This window comes from Protopterus annectens, chromosome 1.part0, assembly GCF_019279795.1.
Source record: "Protopterus annectens isolate FY-2018-M chromosome 1.part0, PAN1.0, whole genome shotgun sequence".
NCBI classification, from domain to species: domain Eukaryota; kingdom Metazoa; phylum Chordata; order Ceratodontiformes; family Protopteridae; genus Protopterus; species Protopterus annectens.
The window spans coordinates 1,861,755,362-1,861,767,746 of record NC_056725.1 but is presented as its reverse complement, the minus strand read 5'-3'; the positions used below and the strand labels follow the sequence as shown (position 1 = coordinate 1,861,767,746).

At 36.5% G+C, this 12,385-nt stretch overlaps 1 protein-coding gene across 1 annotated transcript in view; it reads left to right on the top strand.

Annotated features, from left to right (window-relative positions):
* The window catches only part of WDR70 (WD repeat domain 70), a 2,546,720-nt gene that overhangs the window by 2,084,847 nt on the left and 449,488 nt on the right, over positions 1-12,385 (top strand). The window lies entirely within an intron of this gene.

Sequence of the window (12,385 nt, the reverse complement as noted above, 5' to 3'; positions counted from 1 at the left end):
CCACACTAATGGATGCATTGTTATTTTTTGTGATATGGTGTGCATTACAGGGAACCTCCTGTCTCCCATACCCTGTACTATCTAATTGGTTGGGGCATGTATTTTAAAATGAATCTGAACTTTAATAATCTGTGGGTTTGAGGCTTGGATTGTTTTGAAATAATCGTTAAAAGGAACATTGGTATGTTCGTAGATAGCAGTTAGCTTATTTTACTGATGGTCGCTTTTACATTGATCTGTAGTCAGAGCTATTTCATTTGTGAAATCTGAACATTGCCTTGCATTGCTACTGACCTAACTTGTATGTCACTAGTGAAAACAGCAGCAGTTTATACAGTTGTGTTGTGCTGAAATGGAAAACTGGTACATTTAAGGCATTTGAACCTCTTTGCAAGTATACACAGTTGCACTTCTTTTCTGCTTTGCTTTGTTACATGGCTGTTCATACAAAATTAGTTAAATTATCCTTGTCTTTGTAGAAATCTGTCATGGTTTTGGGAGCTGCAAAAATAGTATGCTGCTCGATCTACATGTTTCTGGTGTATTTTCAGCAGCAAGCAGTAAATTGTGAATTATTTGCTTGATTTTATGCATACTAGTAAGACATATATACACAAAATGTGAGACCGACATCTGGAATTGTATAACACTTTACAGATTCAGTAAAAAAGCATTCCTGTGAAACAACAAACTTCTGCTGTGACATTAATTTTATGGCAGACTGCAAAGTTATCTTTGGAGTTGTTCTGGGCATTTTAGTTATAAATTGGTATTTAATAACAAGGGCAGGGCTTCTACAGCCTAGCTGTTAGTTAACAGCATCGCACCAAGTGTTACTGTGCTCTGCCTTGCTCAGCATTTTAATAAAGTTGATTGGCCTGTGCCATCATTATACTCTGTTTTCCAGAACCATTTGAAAGACATACTTTTACTGCCTGAATTATTTATTTCAGGGACACTGTGATGCCTAAGAAGAGAAGATTATGTTAAATGTGGATCCCTATGAAATTATCGAATGGACACATTGTCGAACCCATATCATCGACAGTGCAGTCTGTTAAGCGGTTCTGACTGAGATTGTGTTACAGTAGGGATCAGGAAATCTGCTCTTTTCCCCACTGTAGTGCAATCTCGGAGTTGATATATATAATTAGCAGAAGGCGTGCCCCCCTGCAAAAGCATTTTTTTCTGGTGTGTGCAGTTGTTTTGTTTTAATTTTTTTTTGATGGACTACATTGTCGATGATATGGGTTCAACCATATCATGTTCGACGATGTGTCAGTTTGATTATTTGATAGGAACCCATTAATTGCGATGTCTTTTTCTTTTCATAGTTCAGACTGTAGCACTTTTGTAAACTGCATTTATGCCTTGTGAAAAGACACTACAGAATTGCATGTGTAAGCTGTTTTAACAGTAACAGAGGAGAATTGTGTTTGTTCTTTTATGTAATCTAGAGAAAGGTTTGTGTAAAGTCTGTAATTTTATACTGCTTGAAAATGCAGTAATTGATGAAGGATCAGGCAACTAGCAGTCCAGCACCCATCCTATAGTGTAAATATAGAGTTAAGTACCTAACTGGACTTAAGTGATTATCGAGCTGCAGCTCATGCAGCTTAAAGTCACCAAAACAGTGAGTCTAAAAATTTTAACTTTAAAGAAATTCTGTTGTGGGTGCAGTGGGGGATAAACCCCCATAGTCCCCAACTTATACATACTACTACCAAGTTTCACAACCTACAGAAAAGAAACTCAAAAATTTTAGACTCATCGGTTCAGTGAGTTAAACCGCAGTAAGTTGCGGTTCAGTTTTATTTATTTTAATTTATTTTACATTTAACTCCAATTTTCTAACTGAGCAGTGCCCATTTTCTTTCTTTTTTTTTTTAAACAAGAAACATCTATATTAAATTATCATGAGTGACGTAGGCAGTCATACATTTTTCTAAATGAAAACAAACCATATTGACATAATGTTAGTTGTAAACATACATCACTTGTAATCTATCCAGTCATTGTCAGTCAGACATTACATACCTCATTCAAATCCTGCCAACTTTTAACCCTCATTCCCCCTCTGCATGTTTTGGTCCCACAGTTCCCATTTTTTCTATGTAATTAGCTCCTACTCTTTTCTAAAGGTCCCAGTTCCAGTTGTTTTATCCCTGATACTATATATACTACCTCTAATACAGTTAGTTTAGATTTTCATTTCCATTTTCTAGTATTTGCTCTATGGTAGCCACCATAATTATACTCAGCAAGGCCTTACTATGTCTAGACAATTCTGATTCTGTATTATAACTAAAAAATATATTTTCTTAGTTACACCAATGTGTTCACCTAGTATCGCTGACAGAGTAGTCTGCCAACTCATTGTGCTCCCAGAAAATGTTTCAAATTACCATTTTCTTCTCCATCACACCTCCAACATTTGTTATCTATGGAGTTTACTTGGGGTTTAAATATACTTATGTAAACACTTCTAAGCAAAGATCCTAAATCTTCTACACTTTGTTGCATATTTGGGTAACATACATATAGTTCCCCATTGTTTCTTTGTGAATTGCTTATCCAGTCTCTCTTCTCAAGCCTTTCTAATCTCCTCTGATTGATTCTTGTAGTTGTCATGCAATATTTTATTATGCTGTACTAATTATTCCTTTTTTAACATCAGCTTCTGTTCTAAATTCTACTACGCACTCTACCAGTGCTGGTCTTTCGCTTAGGTTCCTCCTGTTTCTTTCTCTTTGCCTATACTCTGATATCAATCCTTATTAGGGAAGGCACTGTCTAGCCTGCAGTCCAGATAAATTCTTGGCCTCTTCCTATTCTATTACCTTTCCCTCTCTAATTGATTGCTACCAATACCTTGGTTCGTTTGCCAATTTTCTCCAATGAATATCATACTCACCCTTGCCTATAGTCTGTATACCTAATTGCAGTCATCCCTTTCAACAGAATCTCCTTTTTCCATTCCCGTGTTGGCTAGTTCTTAGAATACTTTCTGCTACTTTATGAATATAATATTCTGTATGGTTATTCTCCTTAAGGATCGGCATCCAAAATCCTAGTCTCTCACTGTTTTTTGAGCTCCCCCATTTCATCGTCATCCATTTCCACTTTGAATTATAGGTTTCTGCTTGTGCTATGTATAGAGCCTTAACTTTGTAGCTCTGAAATACTCCTTCAAATATGGTAATCCCAATCCGCATTGTTCTGTTGAAAGAATCAGCTTATCCCACTTGACTCTTGCCATTTCTCCCTCCCAGATAAAATCCTTCAGCTATTTATTAATTGCTACCCACAACTTCTCCTCTCGTTGATAAAAAATATGCCTGACCTATGTATAAAACTAAAGAGACTAACAGCATATTAACTGCTTGTATCTTGCATATCCATATAGCAGAGCTTCCAATTTCTCAGTTTTTGTATTATCTTTTTAGTCTCTTCCCACGTATCCTTAGCTGCCACAACAAAATCATTTTTCATCCATAACTCTAAGTACTTCATTTTGTCATGTCCTTATAAATATGGATATTGTTGAACCAATTCATGTGTGGGTGCATAATTTACAGGTATTGTATTTCTTGTAGCTTCATTAATTTTGTATTCCAAAAAGGACTTGAAACTGTCGCAGAAATGTTCCACAACATTGAAATGTCCTTTTCTGGTTTTATTAGGTATAAAATAATGTCATCTGCAAATAAAGCCAGCTTTTATTGACTACCATACCAATTATATCCTTGAATTTCTGAGTCCCTTATTTTTTTCCAGTGGTTCTAAATGGAATGTAAGTGACAAAAGGGAAAGAGGAGACACCCCTGCCTGGTTCCTCTGTTCAAACAGAAGTTTTCAGAGATGAACCCACCCACATTAATTTTTGCCTCATATAGCCTCCTAATTGTGTAATTTTATCAGAGAATGCCAGTGCTTCCATTGCCCTGCTCATAAAATCACAGATTACTCTGTCAAATAGTTTCTCTGCATTAAGACACATCAACAGTGGTATTTTCTTACATTCTGCTTCCCTCTGGATTATCACCATTCTGTTAATGTTGCCAAATGTTTGCCTCCTATCCACAAAACCACCTTGATATATATCTGTCAGTTTTGGTATCACCTTTGTCATTCTTTTAGCCATTATAGACATAAACACTTTATAATCATAGTTAAGGATTAAAATGGGCCTGTATGAAGCTGGATCTAATGGGTCTGTACCCTCTTTAGGTATTACAGCCACCACAGCTTTCTTCCTGGATGATGGCGCTTATCCTCCTCTTAAAATACTGTTAAACAAAACCTTCCAGATATTTAGCATTTTTTCCCTTCCTAGCTTCCAGAAATCCACAGGAATACCACCTATTCCTGGGGACTTTCTGTGACTCATTTACACATCACCATTTTTATCTCATCTCCTCCTTTCCTAACTCTTAGTAACTGTGCCACATCTATCTCCAATTCTTCCGTAAACATTTCCATTTGTACCTTTTCTCGATTTCGATATTTCTGTGCTTTATACAGACTTTCTTAAAATTTCTGAAATATTTCTAGTACCTCTAAAAGATCTTTTGCTATCTTACTTTATGTACTCCCAAAGCTTGGCGACAATGCTTTATACTTTCTGTTGCCTGAGTTGTGCTAAAAGTTTTTGTGCTGTGGAGTTATGAAAAAACAGTTGCTTAACAGCCATTTATCTAAACTCATGCATATTATTGAGGTAATACCTTATTTTCTGTTTTGCATTCTGCAGTTGCTCCTCTTCTTATTCTGTGAGATTCCCCCTGTTCTGCAATACATTTTAACATTTGTCAGTCCCTGTAAATAACTCCTGTTACTTCTTAACCATATTTCTCTATCTTTTATTTCCACCATATTTTTAAACTCCACTTTAATTGTATTCCACTCCCTGGCTACATTTTCATAAAATATTTCTATCTTCTCTAATAATTTTTGAATAATTTCCACTACGAATTCCTTAAACTCCTCTTTGTTCAACAGATAGGTGGGAAAGTGTCAGTGTCTCATTTTTATTTCATTACACTACACTTATGTTTTAGTTATCATTGGCACATGATCTGAAATAGTTAATGGATGCATATCAAAACTTTCAGTTAAATGCACATGTGCCTGTGAAATCTAAGTTGTTTCTAGCCTACCCAGTTTTTGTATCTTGACATTTAATATGTAAATTAGCTCCAAACTCCTCCTACTGAATTCTCATCTTCCATGCCAAATATTTTAATAATTTTCTTCAAAAATCTACCCTTCTTTGTTATATTTTCCCTTTTGGACCCCCCTCAGCACATCGTCAGTGTTCCAAATCAAATTCCAGTCCCCCTATAAGTAATATTCCCTCCTGAAAGTTAATTATTTTCTCAGAATTTTCTTCAGCTGCATTATAACAGTTTTAAATGGAATGTAAGTACATGCCAGTGCAATCCTCCTCATTTGCCAGTAGCCCGTTAGCACTACAAATCTACCATTATTATTATTTTTATCCTCTTCTATCACTATTGAAACTCCTCTTGCAGTTAATATAAGTAGTCCTCTTGTATTTTGTCCCAGGTATTCTGCTGAGTAACCATCCTGAAAACTTTTCTTTATCAAATCCGCATGTCACATGTTCAGCTCTTTCCAAATGTATCTTCTGTAACATAGCTATTTGCACTCTACACTGTTAATATAGTTTGCTACTCTTTTCTATTTTGTATATTCTATTTTTTATACATCTGTGAGACAATAATATAGAAAACGTCATTATGTTAAGTTATTATTCCCACATTTTGTGTGTATCAGCTTTTTTGTTAAGTATGTAGTTCCAGCTTTTGTGTTACATGTATACACTAATGTTTGACAGGCTGATCTTTTATACAGTTGTCTCTTGTCATATCCATTTGAGCCTATATCATGTCATACAAAACTTTTTGTGGTATTGAAAGCCCTCAAACAAAAAAATAAATACACCCCCAGTAAACCCCTACAACCTATTAACTTAATAGCTCCTCACTTGAGCTTTTCTCCTCGGGTCTCCACTGAAAATGGGCCACAAGCCCAGTTGGACAAACCTGGTTAACAAATGTCAATAAATAAATAAATATAAATAATTTTAATACTAATACACAAAACGATGTCCTCTTCAAATATTGAAGTTTTACCCTCCTAATAGGAACATTTGTCCCAAACTGGACAGCCAAACTGACAGACTTGGGTTAATATAGAAGGAAGGTTATCCATGCTAAAGACACATGGTACAGCCTGTACTTCTGATAAGAGCTGTCTGGTTTTATCTTATCTTTATTGATCTCCCAGATTGGGAAAACACTTCAATGATTTCAGAAAACATTGTCTCCTAGCCATTGAAAGAAGGAAATATTCTGTTTTTATTACTCCTTATCAGATTGTCTGCATGGAGACATGAGAACCAGATGCAGAGTTGCATTTACAAGTATTTATTTATTTGCTAGAAGAAAGCTTTATTATATTCAATGTTCTTTTTACTTATTAATTTATCTTAAAACGTGTTACTAGATCAAGTCAAGGGCCTTAATGCAGTCATTATGCTATGCAAGAATGAACATTTTTTTCTTGAATCATGATGCTGCTTTGACCAGACTTTTCTTCTTTTGTTTTTTACATTGCAGTACCTACATTTCTTAAAACTGAACAAGGAGAAAGAGAGGGGGAAAAAAAACAGGGCACTTGTTTACTTCAGCATCCCCATTACAGTTGAAAATAACTGAGAAAACTTTATTTTATAGCATGCAGATTGTCATGCATTATAAAAATTCTACTGTTAAGAACAACATTTTGTTTTACTTACACACCAAGCGAAACGTGAAAAACAAGTAAAAAATCCAAAAGAGGCCCCTTGTCACAAACGACAGCACCACGGAAAGAACCTTAACGCAGTTTATTAAAAAGTGAAACAAGCGTTTTCGCCACACCAATATGCAGCTTCATCAGAGGTAGAGTGATATACAGGTAAAGAACGTTACATAAATAAGTATCCTGACAACCAGGAAGTGACTTTGTTCAATTTCCTGAAGTTCACTATAGCAACATGCTATGTTTAAAAATACTAGCGCCTCTGCGCCCACATTCTGTACCTGATTTTAACATTATACAACAAACCAGCTCACATACAATGGATGAACATGTGGGATCAAGTTTAAAAAGCATGTTTTTAAAACCTTTTAAAAATATATTAAATGTATAACAAAAGACAATATATAAATAAACTAAATCCTTGACAGCAAAAGTATTTTTAACTGCAAGACATGATATATGTTTCTTAAATTGCCTATCTAGTGGCATAAAATTAAATTACATATATTCTAATAAATACGACCTCGCAATTTTCTAATGAGGTTCATATTGTAAGCCAATACTCTGCTCTAATGCTAACTAGTGCATTGTTTTTGTCATCTCTTTTTATCTATAAGTCCAATCCTAAACGTATATGTAAATCAAAAGATTTTGACACCCTATACCAGTTGGTTTTATTTTATCTTATCTAAGGTAACTCCTTAATTTCAGTACAGGTGTGATGTTGCAGTTGCTATTAAGTCCTGGATGTCTAAACGCATCCAGTCGCAACTGCCATTCTAACTCCCGGTTCTCCAATATCAATGGAAATGGGCCACCTCTGATCTTCACTGGCACATGGTCAATAGCCATGAAAGAAAAATCATGTCCTGGATTTAATTCAACATGCTTTGCCAACGCGTTATCATTCTTGCTGTTCCTGATGGCATAGAGGTGCTCATACATACGGTCGCGGACCCTGCGGTCCGTCTTTCCAATGTAAAACGCTTGGCAGCAATTACATAACGCTATGTATATGATGGACTTACTCTCACAATTTAAGGGGAAACAAATCCAATATTTTCTATCTCTTACCGTGAAAGTTTCACCTATTTTTACCCTATTACAGTACCTACAAAAGCCACACTGTTGCATCCCATTCCTCTTGTTGAATGTATATTGAAGTGTATCCCTTTGTAGCAGTTCCTTCAGGTTAGTGGACCTTCTAAAAATGATTCTAGGGATGCTACCTAACTTGTCTGCTAAGTAAGAGTTAGAATTGATGAAATGCCAATTCTTACGGATTATCGCTGAAATTTCTTTAGAGTTTCTACTGAAAGTGGTGATAAAACTTAAGCCAAAATCACTTTCATTTGCAACAATCGAAACCACACCGGGTTCCTCATTACTCAGATTCAACCCTACAGGATTTATGTCAATATGATCATCAGTCTGGTTAAGAATGGTTTGTACCAATAAAGGCTTATAAAAGCCATTGAGTCTCTTATTAGTGACTTCCTCAATCAAATCGTATAACAATTGGTCAGGATAACCCCTGTTCTTAAACATTTCCTTCAACAATTCACATTCAATAGTGAAATCTGTCATAGTACTGCACATTCTCCCTGCCCTCACCAGTTGTCCTTTCACAATCGACCGTTTCTGTTTATACGGATGGAAACTGGTGAAGTGCAGGAAAGAATTGCAGTACGTGGCTTTTCTGAACACTGTTGATGTTAAAGTACTGTTCTTGGGGTCCTTAGTCAGCTTGACGTCCAAATAATCTATTTCCTTCTCTGAAAATTTAAACGTAAATTTTAAAAACTCAGTTGTTGTATTTAGAGTTTCAACAAATTTTGTAGCTTGAATTTCCACACCCTTAAACGATATAAAAATATCGTCTAGGAATCTCGTGTAGTAAGCAACAGGATCCATGAGGCCTGATGTTTTTCTTAAAATGTTAGCCTCCCAGTAGCCCATTACATAATTGGCCACACTGGCTCCGCAGGGGGAACCCATTGCCACTCCACGTTTCTGGAGAAAAAATTCTCCATTGAATGTAAAATAATTTGATGTCAAAACGACGTCAAGTAATTCCGTTACTAAGTCAATCTCCAGTCTAGAAGCCCCACTTTCTTGGAGCATCAGACCTATCCATTCCACCGCCACTTGGTGAGGAATAGAGGTGTAAAGGTCTACCACGTCTATAGTTAAAAAGTTATTCTCACAATTGAATGGGATAGTACTGATGTTCTCAAGGAAAGACCAAGAGTCTTTACATATACTAGGTATGGTTTTAATATATTTATCCAGTATGTTAGTGATAAGTTTAGAGCAAGGATATGTGATGGATGACCTTCCGTCAATTAATGCTCTCATAGGGGGGTTTTTTACGTCTTTGTGAATCTTGGGGATTCCAAACATGATAGGTATTTTAGGTAAATTTATATCTATGTAGTTATACATTTCACTATCAATTTTCCCTAAAAGGAACAAGTCCCTAAAATATCCCTGATTCTCACGGTACTGCCCATTCACCTCACTTATAGATGACTTGGTGTGCGCATTTGTGTTCAGTACATCAGTCATTTTTGATTATAGGAGGTGTTATCTAGTAGTACCAACCCACCACCTTTGTCAGGTTTTATTAGACGTACAGGTAGGCGGCAAAGGTCATCCAATAATGTGGCCTGTTCCTTAGTGATGTTTAAGTCACTACTGTTTTCAATATTGATTTTGTTGTCTGCTAAGAACCTAAAATCCACCTCACATGTGTTCTCAAATAATTGCAACGCTGTATGTAGTGGTGGGTTAAAGACACTAGCCAATTTCAATATTGGTAGGTTACCATCACTACCAGCCGCTGCCACATTGTGTGTATCATGTTGATGGTTGAACAATAGTTTTAAGTTTAGTTTTCTTACAAAACATTTTAAGTCTACAATTTCTCTGCTAATACTCCCCGGTCTACTAGGGACAAATGAGTTGCCAAGTGCTAGCAATTCAATTAATTGTCCATCTAGAGTAATGTCGGAGAAGTTGTAGATCTTAAAGTCCCCTCTCTTGTTAGTTAATATAGTTGGTTTTTCATTTCTTATAGGTACATTTGGTGTACTCTGTTGTGAGGAATCTATGGAACACAAATCAATTTCTAATTGTGTCGGTTCTTCCTCTTGTTCATAAACGGCCTGCTGTTGCGTTGCCCTAAAAAAGTGCCATTACCAGATGTAACTGTTCCATTATTAAAATTTGACCTCTGTTGGTTACCACTGGGTACTTCATTATTCCTAGCAAAACCCTTTATCCTGTTACTACGTCTAGGTCCAGAATTTACCTGGTTCTCAGTCTGCTCCTCCACTATGTCTTCCAAACTATAATTATCATCCATTACTTCTAAAGGTTGAATATTGTTTGTATTATTTTGCAAAGTGATGTTAGGCACTGACAATTTAGGATAGGCACTGTTATTAAGGTAGGCCGTCCTATCTCTCACTAGTTTTTTGCTTTTATTAACCTTTAGCTTTAATAACAAAGTGTCTATACTCGTTAGTATCCGCCCATAGTCAAATTTGTATCTGGCAAAGTCCAAGTTGTTTTTGATGTCATTGTCCAGGTTACCAATCTCTCCGATTAGTAAGTCGATTTTTAAAGCATAATGCTTAATGATGAGTTCAAGAAGCTGAACACCTTGTCGTTGAAATAGCGTTTCCAAGTCAGTGTAAAAGGCCTTATCAACCAAAAGGCCTGATGGTGCACAGTTATTCCTCAACCCCTTTGGAATTAAATTCTCAGTCACACATTGCCTGAAATACGCTGACTCCAATTGGAGTTTTTTTAGTTTAAGCAGTTTCTCGTCAAACACTTTTAATTTGTCCGCCAAACATTCATTTACAGTGTTTAACTCAACATTAGTGTTTTGCATACCTTGTTCACCAAACGAGAAATGTGCTGTATTTGAGAGCCAGTCGTTGAGATTCGGAACAACAGAATTTGCACCATCCGCTCTATTATTGGAAAGGGTCGCCATGACACCATCACGGGAGTTAGAATGTGTAACCATTCCGCTGCTCCTCACAGCCCCAGCATAGTTAGTCATCTGGTCAGACCCTTCACGTGTATCTAAATCTCCTTCTGGAAACAACAGTCCCCCTTGCGAGTGACTGGATGTCATTGTATTGGAAAACCCAGTTCCTTGTTGCCTGCACGATTGCCCGGCAGGAATACTGTCTGTAACGCTGACTTGACTCAGCCCTCCCAAGTTGGTAATACTGGGGTTGTTTACAATTGTAGAACGCTGAGCGTGCTGCATTTCATCCATCCGATTATTGAGCTGGTCCAGTCTTCGAGAAAGACCAGCTAATAAACTGGCAACATCTAAGTCCATGTCTGCATTGCCACTTGTCGTGGTGTTGTTATTCCGTGGACTGCTGGGACTAACAGGGCTCCTCGTTGCCATTGACCAACACACCAAGCAAAACGTAAAAAACAAGTAAAAAATCCAAAAGAGGCCCCTTGTCACAAACGACAGCACCACGGAAGAACCTTAGCATTTATTAAAAAGTGAAACAAGCGTTTTCGCCACACCAATATGCAGCTTCATCAGAGGTAAAGTGATATACAGGTAAAGAACGTTACATAAATAAGTATCCTGACAACCAGGAAGTGACTTTGTTCAATTTCCTGAAGTTCACTATAGCAACATGCTATGTTTAAAAATACTAGCGCCTCTGCGCCCACATTCTGTACCTGATTTTAACATTATACAACAAACCAGCTCACATACAATGGATGAACATGTGGGATCAAGTCATCAGATCATGTCTTGCAGTTAAAAATAGTTTTGCTGTCAAGGATTTAGTTTATTTATATATTGTCTTTTGTTATACATTTAATATATTTTTAAAAGGTTTTAAAAACATGCTTTTTAAATTTGATCCCACATGTTCATCCATTGTATGTGAGCTGGTTTGTTGTATAATGTTAAAAATCAGGTACAGAATGTGGGCGCAGAGGCGCTAGTATTTTTAAACATAGCATGTTGCTATAGTGAACTTCAGGAAATTGAACAAAGTCACTTCCTGGTTGTCAGGATACTTATTTATGTAACGTTCTTTACCTGTATATCACTCTACCTCTGATGAAGCTGCATATTGGTGTGGCGAAAACGCTTGTTTCACTTTTTAATAAATTGCGTTAAGGTTCTTTCCGTGGTGCTGTCGTTTGTGACAAGGGGCCTCTTTTGGATTTTTTATTTTGTTTTACTTAGTTAACTCTGTTCCTCCTCTTCGCCTCTCCTAAGTGTTCTTCCAAACATTAATTATGTGAAGTAGGGCATATGCTTTAGGGTCCCCTACAAGTTTAACAAAGTCAAAAAGTCCAATATTTCAAGGTTTTCTTGTTCTATCATGCTTCAAAAATATAATTAATGCTTTGTAATCCCACATTTATTTGTCAGCTTCTGGGTTGCTGGTTTTATTCATGTTTATCTCCATCTCTCAAATTACGTCTCTGGTTCATTTCCAACATACTCTTGGCTCTTATAATCAACTCTTGTACTTTTTCCTTTCTCTCAAGCATT